This window comes from Chiloscyllium plagiosum, unplaced genomic scaffold (genome assembly GCF_037043375.1).
Source record: "Chiloscyllium plagiosum isolate Xiang-an unplaced genomic scaffold, Cpla_swu_hap1 HiC_scaffold_4, whole genome shotgun sequence".
NCBI lineage: Eukaryota > Metazoa > Chordata > Chondrichthyes > Orectolobiformes > Hemiscylliidae > Chiloscyllium > Chiloscyllium plagiosum.
In genome coordinates, this window is record NW_028270142.1 from 109480901 (window position 1) to 109493608 (window position 12708).

Consider the following 12708-nt stretch of genomic DNA (forward strand, 5'->3'; position numbering starts at 1 on the left):
GGAGTGCAGTAGTTCAGGAAAGCTAACTACTTCCTTCTTAAGGGCAAGAGGGACTGGGCAATAAATGCTGGCCAAGCCAGCAACACCCACACGCTGTGAAGGAACAAAGCCACAGAAACAATTCTACTCACTATAAAGTAAACACCAACATGAAATACAATTTGAAACATTCATGGAAAATCGGATTTATTCAACTCTCTCCATGCGGATTCATGTGCAAAATTAAAATTTGATAAAAGGGAAAGCAAATTAATCTGAGACATACAAGCACAACTCAAGGTGAAACAATGGGTGGCCACTTTTACCTCTACTCACCTTCCACTTTTATTTCTACATTTCTTAAATTAATCACACTTCCATGGCTTCACAAATCAAAAGTGGATTATTTCAGCAATTCCTCCATAACGTTCACCTTAATCCACTGAATTGGTACACTTGATTCATTAGTCTACACTAGATGGCCGAGCACCATACTTGTGTTGCCACACCCATCCCATTACAACCACTGCACATTCTCATAAGTCCAAAGTTACAACAAATATAACAAACCTAATACAATAAATAAACATTAGCCTACGAAAGTATCCCAATTCGAAAATGATGTATATTATGTGCTTTGAGGAAAAAAAGCTACATCTACATTTTTTTAACGTTTTGTGATTACGTTAACTGAATTGATAGGTGCACTCACACATTTTGACAGATCACTCACTAACACAACATCACGCCCTCATATAATGCCCCAAGCAACACATTTAAAAGAAATTAGCGAATTATTTGAAGAGCTTCTTTGTCCTTTTACCTGATTTCGGTTTCAGTTCCTGTAACTATTATGCTAAAGTCGGTAATTACAGCTATAACCTTTATAGTTATATGATGAACTCTAAAATATACGGGTAAAACCAAAGACACAAGTCAACGCTGCAAAGTTAGTCAGCTTGATGAAAGGGGGTGGGGCAATCTCAACCAAACCTGATCAACCGTCGCCACCTTCTCCTGCCTCCACTTCGCCTGATGGACAGGCCAAACAGCCAATCGGCGTAGGGAATGGCACATAAGCTCGCGCCTCACATCCAATCCGTGCCCGACGTCGTGCCAATAGGTTAAAAAGGCATGACTTCCGCTAACAGGTTATGTTGACGGGAAAGGCACCACCCCGAATCGCTGCTGAGGGAATTTCTTTACTCCACATACCAAACCCCCCCCTTCCTCCGCCAACAAAGTTGTTATTTTATCGAAATCGACTTACGTTTTGATGACTGGAAATCTTGCTACTGTATATTTGTAAAACTCTTTTTGTCCTACAACTTTCTTTTAATGTCTCTCCTTACTGCCGTTTTCAGCCTTGGAAATTGAATCTGTGCGACCGCTAAAGGTCCTCTCCTCAACCTAATATGATGACGCAGGGTTTGATTGCCAGGACCTCTGACCAATTGCTTCCTGCGTCAGGGTTTGGTGATGCCGGATTGTGATGCGGGGCGGCCAATTGCGTCGAGAGGTTTGCACCGAACAGCGGGAGAGGGGCGGGGCTTCAGGATGAAGCTGCAGCAAATTAGGTTCAGAGGGAAAATAGACATCCGTCCGAGTGGCAAGTCCAACCATTTGCAGCCCATGATGAGAGAGATTCAATGACGTTGGCTAGTGAATGAATTTACAGTCTTATAACTTTTAAGTCCGTTTGTTTTAAATCAAGATTCCTTCCTCGCCCCTTCTGTTTGTGAAGTTGGGCCTGATTTTACGATCTCTCCCAACAAACAATCCAGGTCTTTTTCAATATATCATTTCTGTTATATCACACTAAATGTTTGCTATAAATTCTTCTATTTTGCTATAAAGTCCTACGATCTTACACTCCACAACCACCTGATGAAGGAGCAGCACTCCAAAAGCTAGCACTTCCAAATAAACCTGTTGGACTATACCTTGGTGTTGTGTGATTTTGTATAAAATTTTGTACACCCCAGTCCAACACCAGCACCCATGGCTCCCATTGCCCACATCCCCTTTCTTTAGTGAAAATTCCAATTCTCTACACGAAAGGATCAGCATATTTTTCCTGGGTTGGTGAATATCAAGGAAGAAATATAAAATTGATTTATCTCTGGTAGCCATGGAAATTTCAGGAGGACAGAGACATAGCTTCAAATAAAAAGAAGATTTTGACTATTTAGCAGGGTCTGTTTCCATGCTGTGCATCTCTATGACTGAGGAGAAAGTGAGGTCTGCAGATGCTGGAGATCAGAGCTGAAAATGTGTTGCCGGAAAAGCGCAGCAGGTCAGGCAGCATCCAGGGAACAGGAGAATCGACGTTTCGGGCATAAGCCCTTCTTCAGGCATCTGCCTGAAGAAGGGCTTATGCCCGAAACATCGATTCTCCTGTTCCCTGGATGCTGCCTGACCTGCTGCGCTTTTCCGGCAACACATTTTCATCTCTATGACTCTATCAATTTGATGCCTTGGCCTCTGGATGACATGTTCATTAATTCATCTCCACTTGGGCATTCAGCATGGTACTTGGGGATAATAAAACAAATGAGCAGCACTGGTTTTGCTGATGAATTAACTGTTCATAACTGCATAAGAATTATTTGCAGATGAGTTATAGAACCAAACCAAACTACTCTGGAGACCCGAAGTGAAAACAGGATATTCTGAAACACTCAGCATGCCAAACACTTGCAGAGAGAAATACCATTAATGTCTCCGGTCAACAATCTTTTAACAAAGCAGATGCTGCATGTCCTGTGGAACACATTCACATTTTCTGGTTTTATTTATAGATGAGTGGTAGTGTTTTGGCCATCTTTTGATTACTGGCACAAAAGCATTGTAGTATTCAGCAAGAGACAAGATATTAAAAGTCAGGGATGCAACAGATGGAGCTGGAGAAATGAATGTCACCAGAGAGGGACATCCAAATGTAATTAATTAATGTTCCAACCCTCAGCTTAAAAAAAACCTGATTCAATTGGGTAGATGTAGAGCTGTTCCACTTTGTTTCACCCTTAGAATGGAGCATCATCTGTGACTGCTGCAGGTGAAGGGCCAAAACTCAAATCCTTGGGGGAGTTCAGGTGCAGCAATGCAGATGCCAAGAAGAAAGATAGCTTTTAGTGCATGGAATAATCGAAGTAGAACATCTGAAATGGAAGAAGACTGATTTGTATGGAATTAGAAGGTTTTTATTGATGGTAAAATGGAGCCAAAGGCTGACAGGAACATTTCATAGAACAGTGGGTGTTCTTTGAAGAGGAGATATTTTGGGTACAAGTGAGGTGAAAGGGAGGGAAACCTAAGCCAGAGTGCTTTGACTGATGAGGAATGTAGAGAATGATGATATAAAACGTAAATGATTAGTTTTGCATAAATGTTTGAAGTGAAAACCAGATCAAATATCATAGTTGAGGGGAAGTGAAGGGTTAAAAAGGACTGGTATAGAATATGTCAATAGAATGATAATATGAAAAGGAATCCAAAAACATCTTCTACCAACATGTGAATAGCAAGAGGTGGTGAGTCTACTGGGACTAAAAGGATTTACTGGTACTTGCTGTCTGGTTTGCTGGTGAAGAAACTTGTCAGATTTTCCACAAGGCCTTTCAGCTACTTTTCCACTTGGCTACAACTCATTGGTTGTGTGGGTTGGGAGGCAGATAAGACTTTGGGCAGCCTGTCTATCCTCACCTAAGTATTGTCCCTTTAACCATTTATTGGCCACTTCCCAGCCAAATAGGGACACTGAATTATATTATCAGGAAGGCATTGCCAAGGAAGCAATCAAAATTCATTCTGGATCCCATGAAATGTGTTTAAGTTGTTCTAGTTGACATGTAACTGATAAATTTTGATATATTAACAATTCATATTATACAGAGAAAGTTGCTTTTAAATGGTTTCTTATACAACAGAGAATCTGTGAAATGTATTTGCTTCATTATATGGTATTAGTAATTAATGGTATTTGAGACATAAGTTTGGGGACAACATCGGCATTATTCTTCAGTCAGAGATTCAAATTTCAAATGGACTTCTAAGCAAAGAGTTGGAAGAAAAATTCTGGAATCCTAGAAGAAATTGTGGGATATAGTGACCAGATGCTTGGGCAGGATTTGTCATTTGTGTTCATCTTGTGAAATAAACAGTACATCATTTGCTTCATGTAAAAGGAATATAGTCATAGATATAACATCGAATCACATGTCTAAATCAACTAGTGATTGGTATAAGTCATTGGTAATATAGCAGCACTTTCAATCACCAATCTCCAATAGTAAAATAAAAGACTGATGGAACAGTAACAGAAGATATTGGAGAAACTCAACAGGTCTGGCAGCATTTGTGGAGAGAAAGCAGAGTTGACATTTCATGTTTAGTGACCCTGGGCTCGAAACATTAACTCTGCTTTCTGTCCACACATGCTGCCAGATCTGTTGAGTTTCTTTAGTAATTTCTGTTTTCCTTTCAGACTTATTGCATCTGCACTACTCTGTTTAGTTTGGCTACATTAAATGTAAATCAGAAAACAAAAAGGTGAAATAAAGAAACCTATTTGATCCACAAAAGCTTGTTCTCATTTGTGTGTATGTGTAGACAACAGAATACAATCAGCCTTAAGTGATATGAACCTAAGAACAGGCGTAGGCCATTTAGCCCCTTGAGCTTGTTCTGCAGCCTACCTCTATACACCTGCCTTTGGTCCATATTCCTTAATACCTTTGTTTAACAAAAATGTATACCTCAGATTGATAATTAACAACTTATCCAGCATCCACTGCAGTTTTTTTTTAGATTACTTATAGTGTGGAAACAGGCCCTACGGCCCAACAAGTCCACAGCAACCCGCCAAAGTGCGATCCACCCATACCCTACATTTACCCCTTTAACTAACACTATGGGCAATTTAGCATGGCCAATTCACCTTACCCACACATCTTTGGACTGTGGGAGGAAACCAGAGCACCCGGAGGAAACCCATGCAGACACGGGGAGAATGTGCAAACTCCATACAGTCAGTCGCCTGAGGTGGGAATTGAACCCGGGTCTCTGGTGCTGTGAAGCAGCAGTGCTAACCACTACTTATAGGATTCCAGATTCCACTGTGAAAGAGCATTCCAAAGATCTATCACCCTTTGGGTGTAGACGTTTATCCTAATATCTCTTATGAACAGTCTGGCCCTAATTTCCATAGAAACATTGACATTAGGAGCTGCTGTAGGCCATTTGACCCCTTGACCCTATTCTGCCCTTCAATAATGATCATAGCTGATCATTGAGGTCACTACTTTAATCCTGTCCTCTCCCCAGGATCCCTTGATCCCTTTAGTCATAAGAGCTATATCTATCTCCATCATGAAATTACGTAATGTTTTGGCCTCAACCATTTTGTGGCAGTGAATTCCACAGACTGGTTGGTGTCCGGGTGAAGAAATTTCTCCTCATCTCAGTCTAAATCCCTATTTCTGGAATCTCCAAACAGTGGAAATAGTTTATCTGCTATCTTTTCCTATTAATATCATGAAAACATCAATCAGGTCACCCCCAACTTTCTAAATTTTAGGGAAAACAGGCATAGTTGGTATCTCGTCTCATAACCCCGAAGTACAGCTATCAATCTTGTAAACCTACATTGTACTCCCTCCAAGCCAATATATCCTTACTAAGATATGGTGCCCAGATATGCTATTAGTACTCCAAGTAGGGTCTAACCAGAGTGTTGTATAATTGCAGCATATCTTTTACTTCCTTATGAGTTCATAAGATATAGGAGCAGAATTGGGCCATTCAGCCCATCGAATCTGCTCTGCCATTTGATTCCTTCCTCCCATTTTCCTGCCTTCTCCCCATAACGCTACAACCCATTACCAATTAAAAATCTGACTGACTCCTCCTTAAATTTACTCACTGCACTTGGGGGTAGCGAATTCCACATTTATACCCACAGTCCTCTCGAAATGTAGGCCAGCATTCCATTATTTTCTGCACTTATTTGTGACATTTAAAGATCTGCATTGAACACCCAAGTCTCTTTGGACATCCACTATAATTAACTTCAGACCATTTAGAAAGTACCCTGATTTATACATTTTCCCTGTATCCGTAATACCAATACTGATTTTTACACAGACCTATGTAGTTTTCTGTGTAAACAAGATCTGTCAATGTAATGGTGGAACCATACCACAACATGAGTCATTGTCACGGAATGTGGGATGAAAATTGGAAAATATATAGTTGCATAATAATACATTCCATCAAACAAATGAATGAAAAGAGAAATCAAAACAGATCCAACATGGAAAATACTGCTGGGTTTGTGGCATTTTGTTCAAATTTTTATTTCATGAACCTGCTCAGAATCTTAAAGAATTACTTGAAGGAGTCTTGGTTTTGGAGCCACAGAAAATAAAAAATGTTCCTCAAATACTTCATTATGAGATCATCCCATGTACCCATTTACATAACAATCACTGCATTTAAAACTGTGATTTTTTTTAGGTATAGGGTTGAGGGGACAGTTTGTGAGATGGCTTGAGTGGTTTGCAAAATAATACGAACAGAATGAGCCAAATCTCTAAAACATCTGAGAACTCGGGGTATGCTATCTTGTGCTATAATGGTTAGTAATCCTGTGATGACTACAATCTACATGTTTTAAGATGTTTCCTGAGAAGATAAGAAATAAGAGCTGGAGTAGGCTGTTTAGAACCCCTCCACCATTCAATGAGATCATGGCTCATCTATTTCCCTATTTTCCTGTACTGTCTCTATATCCCTTGCTTTTCTTTTTAAATACATAAACATCTGTCAAACTCAGTTGTGAACACATTCACAACATTTTCACAACTGACAGAGTATTCCAAAGATTCAGTATCCTTTGACTAAATTCTTCCTTGGGTCAGTCCCAAATGATACTATTTAACCTGATACTATCCCCAAAGGTTCAGGAGCATCCCTCTACACTTCCCCATGTCAGAGGAAACACCCTTGCATTAATTCTGTTGAGCCCTGTAAAAAGTTTGCATGTTTGAATGATATCATGACTCAATCCTAACTCTTGAGAACATAGGTCCAGACTACTTAATAATTTCTCAGAAGATAATCCCTCTATCCTATGAATCAGTTTGTGAATGTTCACTCGTTCTATGGCAAATACATCTTTCTATAAGTAAGACCAAACCTACATACAGTACTCCAACTGTGGTCTTGCCAAGATTTTATATAATTTTAGAAAAATGTATTTGCTCGGATTCTCAAATCCTCCTGTAATAAAGGCCATCACATAATTTGCCTTCTTAATTGCTTGCTGTACCAACATGTCAACTTTCAGTGTCTCGGGAACAAAGACACCCGAATCCCTTTAAAGTTCAACACTTTCCAGCCTCTCTATATAATATGATAAAGCAAAAAGAAAGGCCTTGTTTTATTAATGATATGAAAGATTTGTGACCACCTGACTTTTCCTTTATTGGTTTTTAGATAAAATGCTTCTGTTTCACATGCCACGCCACCTCCAGCATCTACTCCAATGGCTATGTTACACCTGAAGTTACATAATGAATGTTAGTCAGCTATTTACCATGGAGAATAACATAGCCACATTCATTCAACCCTAACATTATACGCATTTTCTAACTGGGTTCATCAAATAGTAAGTAAGATGAATGCACAGTAACCCCTCATTCAACTTGATGGTGGACAAACAGGGCTTTTTGAGACCTTAACAATAACAAAGGAAAGTGTTGTGGAACAGAAAGACTTCAGGATTCAGGTAGATAATTCTTTGATGTTTGCATAACATATAGGCAGGATGGTGAAGGTGGTGTTTAGCTCACTTGTCTTCATTGCTCAGACCTTTGAGTATTGGAGTTGAGAAGTGTGTTGAGGTTGGATCAGACATTGGTGAGGCCTTTTCTGAAGTAGTGTGTCTAGTTCTGGTCTCCCTCTAATAGGAAGGATATTAGTAAGCTGGAGAGGGTTCAGAAGAGACTTACCAGGATGTTCTTGGGAGTGGAAGGTTTGACTTATAAGGAGAGTGTGTGTGGGCTGGGACTTTTTTCACTGGAGCATATGTGGTTATGGGGTGACCTCATAGAAGTTTATAAAATCATGAGAAGTATAGATATGGTGACTGGCAGGTGTCTTTTCCCTAGGTTTGGGGATTTCAAAACTGCGGGGCATATTTTTAAGGTGAGAGGAGAGAAAGATTTTAAGACAGCAAAAGAGGCAACCTTTTTACACAGAGTGGTTCGTGTGTGGAATGAACTTCCAGAGGAAGTGATGAAAGTAGATACGTGTTACAATGTTTAAGAGACATTTGGATAAGTACATGAATAAAAAAAATGTTTGGAGGGACATGTGCCAAGCACAGGCAGGTGGGACTAGTTTTGTTTGGGATGGTTGGCATGGATTGGTTGGACCAAAGGGTCTGTTTCCATGCTGTATGATTCTATGAGTCTATGACAACCTGACTAATGTTTCTTATCCTCACTGATTCCTGCTGCAAAGTTCATTTGTAGCATCTTGGTTGCAATCAATTAACTCAACCTGACCGTCAATCAAATGGAACAACCTTCTGCTCTGTATTCCCCAGTTTGACGCCGAACAGTACATTTGTCAAATAAGCAACACCAAAGCATCCTGTTTATTTTTAAAATGAATTATTGAAGGAAATACTTGATTAGCAGTACCTGGTACATTCAAATGTTCAACATTGCTTGTTGCACTACATCAGTCCTTAAGGGCACTTTAATATTTTGTGGTGAAGCAACATTTCCTTTATAATTAATATAATTTTTAAAAAGTAAAGACTTAAAATAATAAACAGGATAAGCTGTATAAATAATGATTTTTGCATAAAAATAGTATACAACATACAACGGCAGTACTGTATCAGTACTAGTTATTTTTAATCTGTTTTTCTAGGGTGGAGATGTATTCTATAGCTCAGCTTCCTTTTCAGAGAATTTTTTTGATTTGTATCCAACTGACTTACTTGGTTTGAATTTTAAACAGGCCAGAAAGTTCAAAGATTAATAGTTTATACGTATTCAATAGATTATAAAAGTCTCAAAACCTCCTAGAAATCTCTATGTCCTGCCCAACCAACTTCACCTAACATTTCTCCAGAAAGGGTAAATAGGGTCAAGGGGAAAATCCACACAGTAAATCCAAGAGTGAATAAATGATTAACAGAACATATGGGGCACATAAGATATGTCCATTATTCCAATCCTTAAGAACAACAAGTGAATTAAGGCATGGATTTGGCTTGATATATGATGTAGTAGAACATAGAACAATACAGCGCAGAATAGGTCCTTCGGACCTCAAAATTGCACTGACCTGTGAACTAAGCTATCCCATCATCATCCAGATGCTTATCCAAAGGCTGTTTAAATGCCCCTAATGTGGATGAGTTAACTACTTTGGCAGGCAGGGCATTCCACGCCCTTAACATTCTGAGTAAAAAACCTGCCTCTGACATCTGTCTTAAATCTATCACCCCTCAATTTGCAGTTTTCCCCCCTCATACAAGCCGACATCCTAGAAAAAAGACTCTTACAGTTCATCCTATCTAATCGTCTTGTATGTATCTATTAAAATCCCCTCTTAGCCGCCTTCTCTCCAACGAGAACAGACCCAAATCCCTCTGCCTTTCTTCATAAGACCTTTGCTCCAGACCAGGCAACAATCCTGGCAAATTTCCTCTGCACCTTTTCCAATGCTTCCATATTCTTCCTGTAATGGGGTGACCAGAACTGTACACAATATTCCAAGTGAGGCCACACTAACATTTTGTAAAGTTGCAGCATGACATCATGGCTCCGGAACTCAATCCCTCTACCAATAAAACCTAACACACCGTATGCCTTCTTACTAGCACTATGAACCTGGGTGGCAACTTTCAAGGATCTATGTACATGGACACCAAGATCCCTCTGCACATCCACACTAACAACAATCTTTCCATTGACTCAGTATTCTGCCTTCCTGTTATTCTCCCCAAAGTGAATTCACCTCACATTTATCTACATTGAACTGCATTTGCCACCTCTCAGCCCAATTCTGCAGTTTATCTAAGCCCACTGCAACCTGCAACATTCTTCCATACTGTTCACCATTCCACTGACTTTGGTGTCATCTGCAAACTTACTAACCCATCCACCTATGCCTACATCCAAGTCATTTACAAAAGTGACAAACAGTAGTGGTCCCAAAACAGATCCTTGTGAGACATCACTAGTAACTGGACTCCAGGCTGAATATTTTCCATCAACCACCATTCACTGCCTTCTTACAGAAAGCCAGTTTCTAATCCAAACTGCTAAATTAGCCTCAATCCCATGCCTCCGCATTTTCTCCAAAAGCCTACCATGTGGAATCTTATCAAAGGCTTTACTGAAGTCCATGTACACCACGTCAACTGCCCTACCCTCATCCACATGCTTGGTCACCTTCTCAAAAAAGTTAATGAGGTTTGTGAGACAACCTGCCCTTGACAAAACCATGTTGACTATCTCCAGTCAAATTGTTGCTTTATAATCCTTTCCAAAATTTTTCCTACAACAAACGCAAGGCTCACTGGTCTATAATTACCTGAGTCATCTCTACTGTCCTTCTTGAACAGGGGCACAACATTTGCAATCTTCCAGTCCTCTGGTACTAAACTTGTAGACAATGATGACGCAAGGATCAAGGCCAAAGGCTCTGCCATCTTCTTCCTAGCTTTCCAGAGAATCCTCGGATAAATCCCATCTGGCCCAGGGGACTTCGCTACTTTCACACCTTCTAGGATTGATAACGTCTCCTTCTTACTAACCTCAATTATTTCTAGTCTAATAGCCCGTATCTCAGTCTTCTCCTCTACGATATTCCCCTTTTCCTGAGTGAAAACAGATGAGAAATATTCATTTAGCACCTCTCTGATCTCCACAGGGTCTACACACACCTTTCCACTTCTGTCTTTGACTGGCTCTATTTCTACCTTAGTCATCCTTTTATTCCTCACATATCTATAGAAAGCTTTAGGGTTCTCTTTTATTCTACCTGGTAAAGACTGCTCATGTCCCCTCCTTGCTCTTTTTAACTCTCTCTTTAAATCCTTCCTAGCTAATCTGTAATTTTCCATCGGCTCAGCTGAACCATCTCATCTGAAGGGCATAGAACTCTTCCGCTAAACTAGAGATACAATTTCTTTAGTAAACCACAGTTCCCTTACCTTATCACTTCCTCCCTGCCTGCTAGGTATATACCGATCAAAGACACACAATATATGTTCCTTAAACCAGCTCCAGATTTCAATTGTCACCATCCCCTGCATTTTGCTACCTCATTCTATGCCTAAGTCTTGCCTATTTGCATTATAATTGCCCTTCCCCCATCTATAACTCTTGCCCTGTGGCATGTACCTATCCCTCATCATATACCTCATCAGGTCCACGCTCCCCAGCAACCCACCCTCCCCTCCCAGCACCTTCCCTTGCCACCGCAGGAATTGCAAAACCTGCACCAACACCTCCCCCCTCACCTCTGTCCAAGGCCAAAAGGAACCTTCCACATCCATCAATGTTTTACCTGCACTTCCACACGTCATTTACTTTATCCATTGCTCCCAGTGCGGTCTCCCCTACATTAGGGGAGACAGGATACCTACTCGCAGAGCACTTCAGAGAACATCTCTGGGACACCCGCACCAACCGCTGCCCCGTGGCCTAACACTTCACCTCCCACTCCATTGAGGACATACAGGTCCTGGGCCTACTCCCTTACCACCCAATGCCTGGAGGAAGAACACCTCATATTCCGCCTTGGGACCCTCCAAACCCTGCAGAGTTCACCAGTTTCCTCATTTCCCCTCCCCCACCTTATCCCAGTTCCAACCTTCCAGCACAGCACCGCCCTAAGACCTGACTTATCTGTCCATCTTCCTTCCCACTCCACCCTCTCCTCTGACCTATCACCATTAGCCCATCTCCATCCAATCACACTCTCAGCTACCTCCCCCAAGCCCACCTTACCCCCATTTATTTCTCCACCCCCAAGGCCCCCAGTCTCATTCCTGATGAAGGGCTTTTCCCCAAAACATCGATTTTTCTGCTCCTCCGATGCTACCTGACTTGCTGTGCTTTTCTAGCACCACACTCCCGACTCTAATCTCCAGCATCCTCACTTTTGCCCACATGTACCTATCCCTTTCCATCACTAAACTAAGTGTAACCAAATTATGATCACTCTCTCTCTCTCCAAAGTGCTCACCTACCACTAAATCAAGTACTTGGCTGTTTCATTACAAAGTACTGGATCCAGTGTGGCCTCCCCTCTTGTCAGCCCTTCAACATACTGCGTCAGGAAACCGTCCTGCACATATTGAACAAAAAGTGATCCATCTGACATACTAGAATTATAGCATTCCCAGTCAATGTTGGGGAAGTTAAAGTCCACCATAATGACCACACTGTTCCTTTCACTCCTACCCAGAATCGTTTTGCCTCCACATCCCTGGATGTGGAGGCCTATAAAAATCTCCCAGCAGTGTGACCTCTCCTCTCCTGTTTCTAACCTCAGCCCATAAACACCTCAGTAGACGAGTCCTCGTCAAAAGTTCTTTCAGCCACTGTTATACTGTCCTTGACTAACAAACCCACACCTCCCCCTCTTTTATCACATTCCCTATCTTAATGAAAGATCTAAACCCTGGAACCTGCAACA

At 41.0% G+C, this 12708-nt stretch overlaps 1 protein-coding gene across 13 annotated transcripts in view; it reads right to left on the reverse strand.

The window, feature by feature from the left end:
• The window catches only part of LOC122548961 (uncharacterized), a 428093-nt gene extending 426682 nt beyond the window's left edge, over window positions 1–1411 (reverse strand). For 3 of the 13 annotated variants that reach the window (XM_087986577.1, XM_043687984.2, XM_087986576.1), the window contains exon 1: window positions 1250–1409. The gene's annotated coding sequence lies outside the window, so the exon portion shown is untranslated. Of the gene's footprint in view, window positions 1–802; window positions 956–1249 lie in introns of those variants that run through there. The other 10 variants (XM_087986579.1, XM_087986575.1, XM_043687987.2 and 7 more) reach the window with 6 other exon arrangements.
• Between the last annotated feature and the right edge of the window lie 11297 nt (window positions 1412–12708).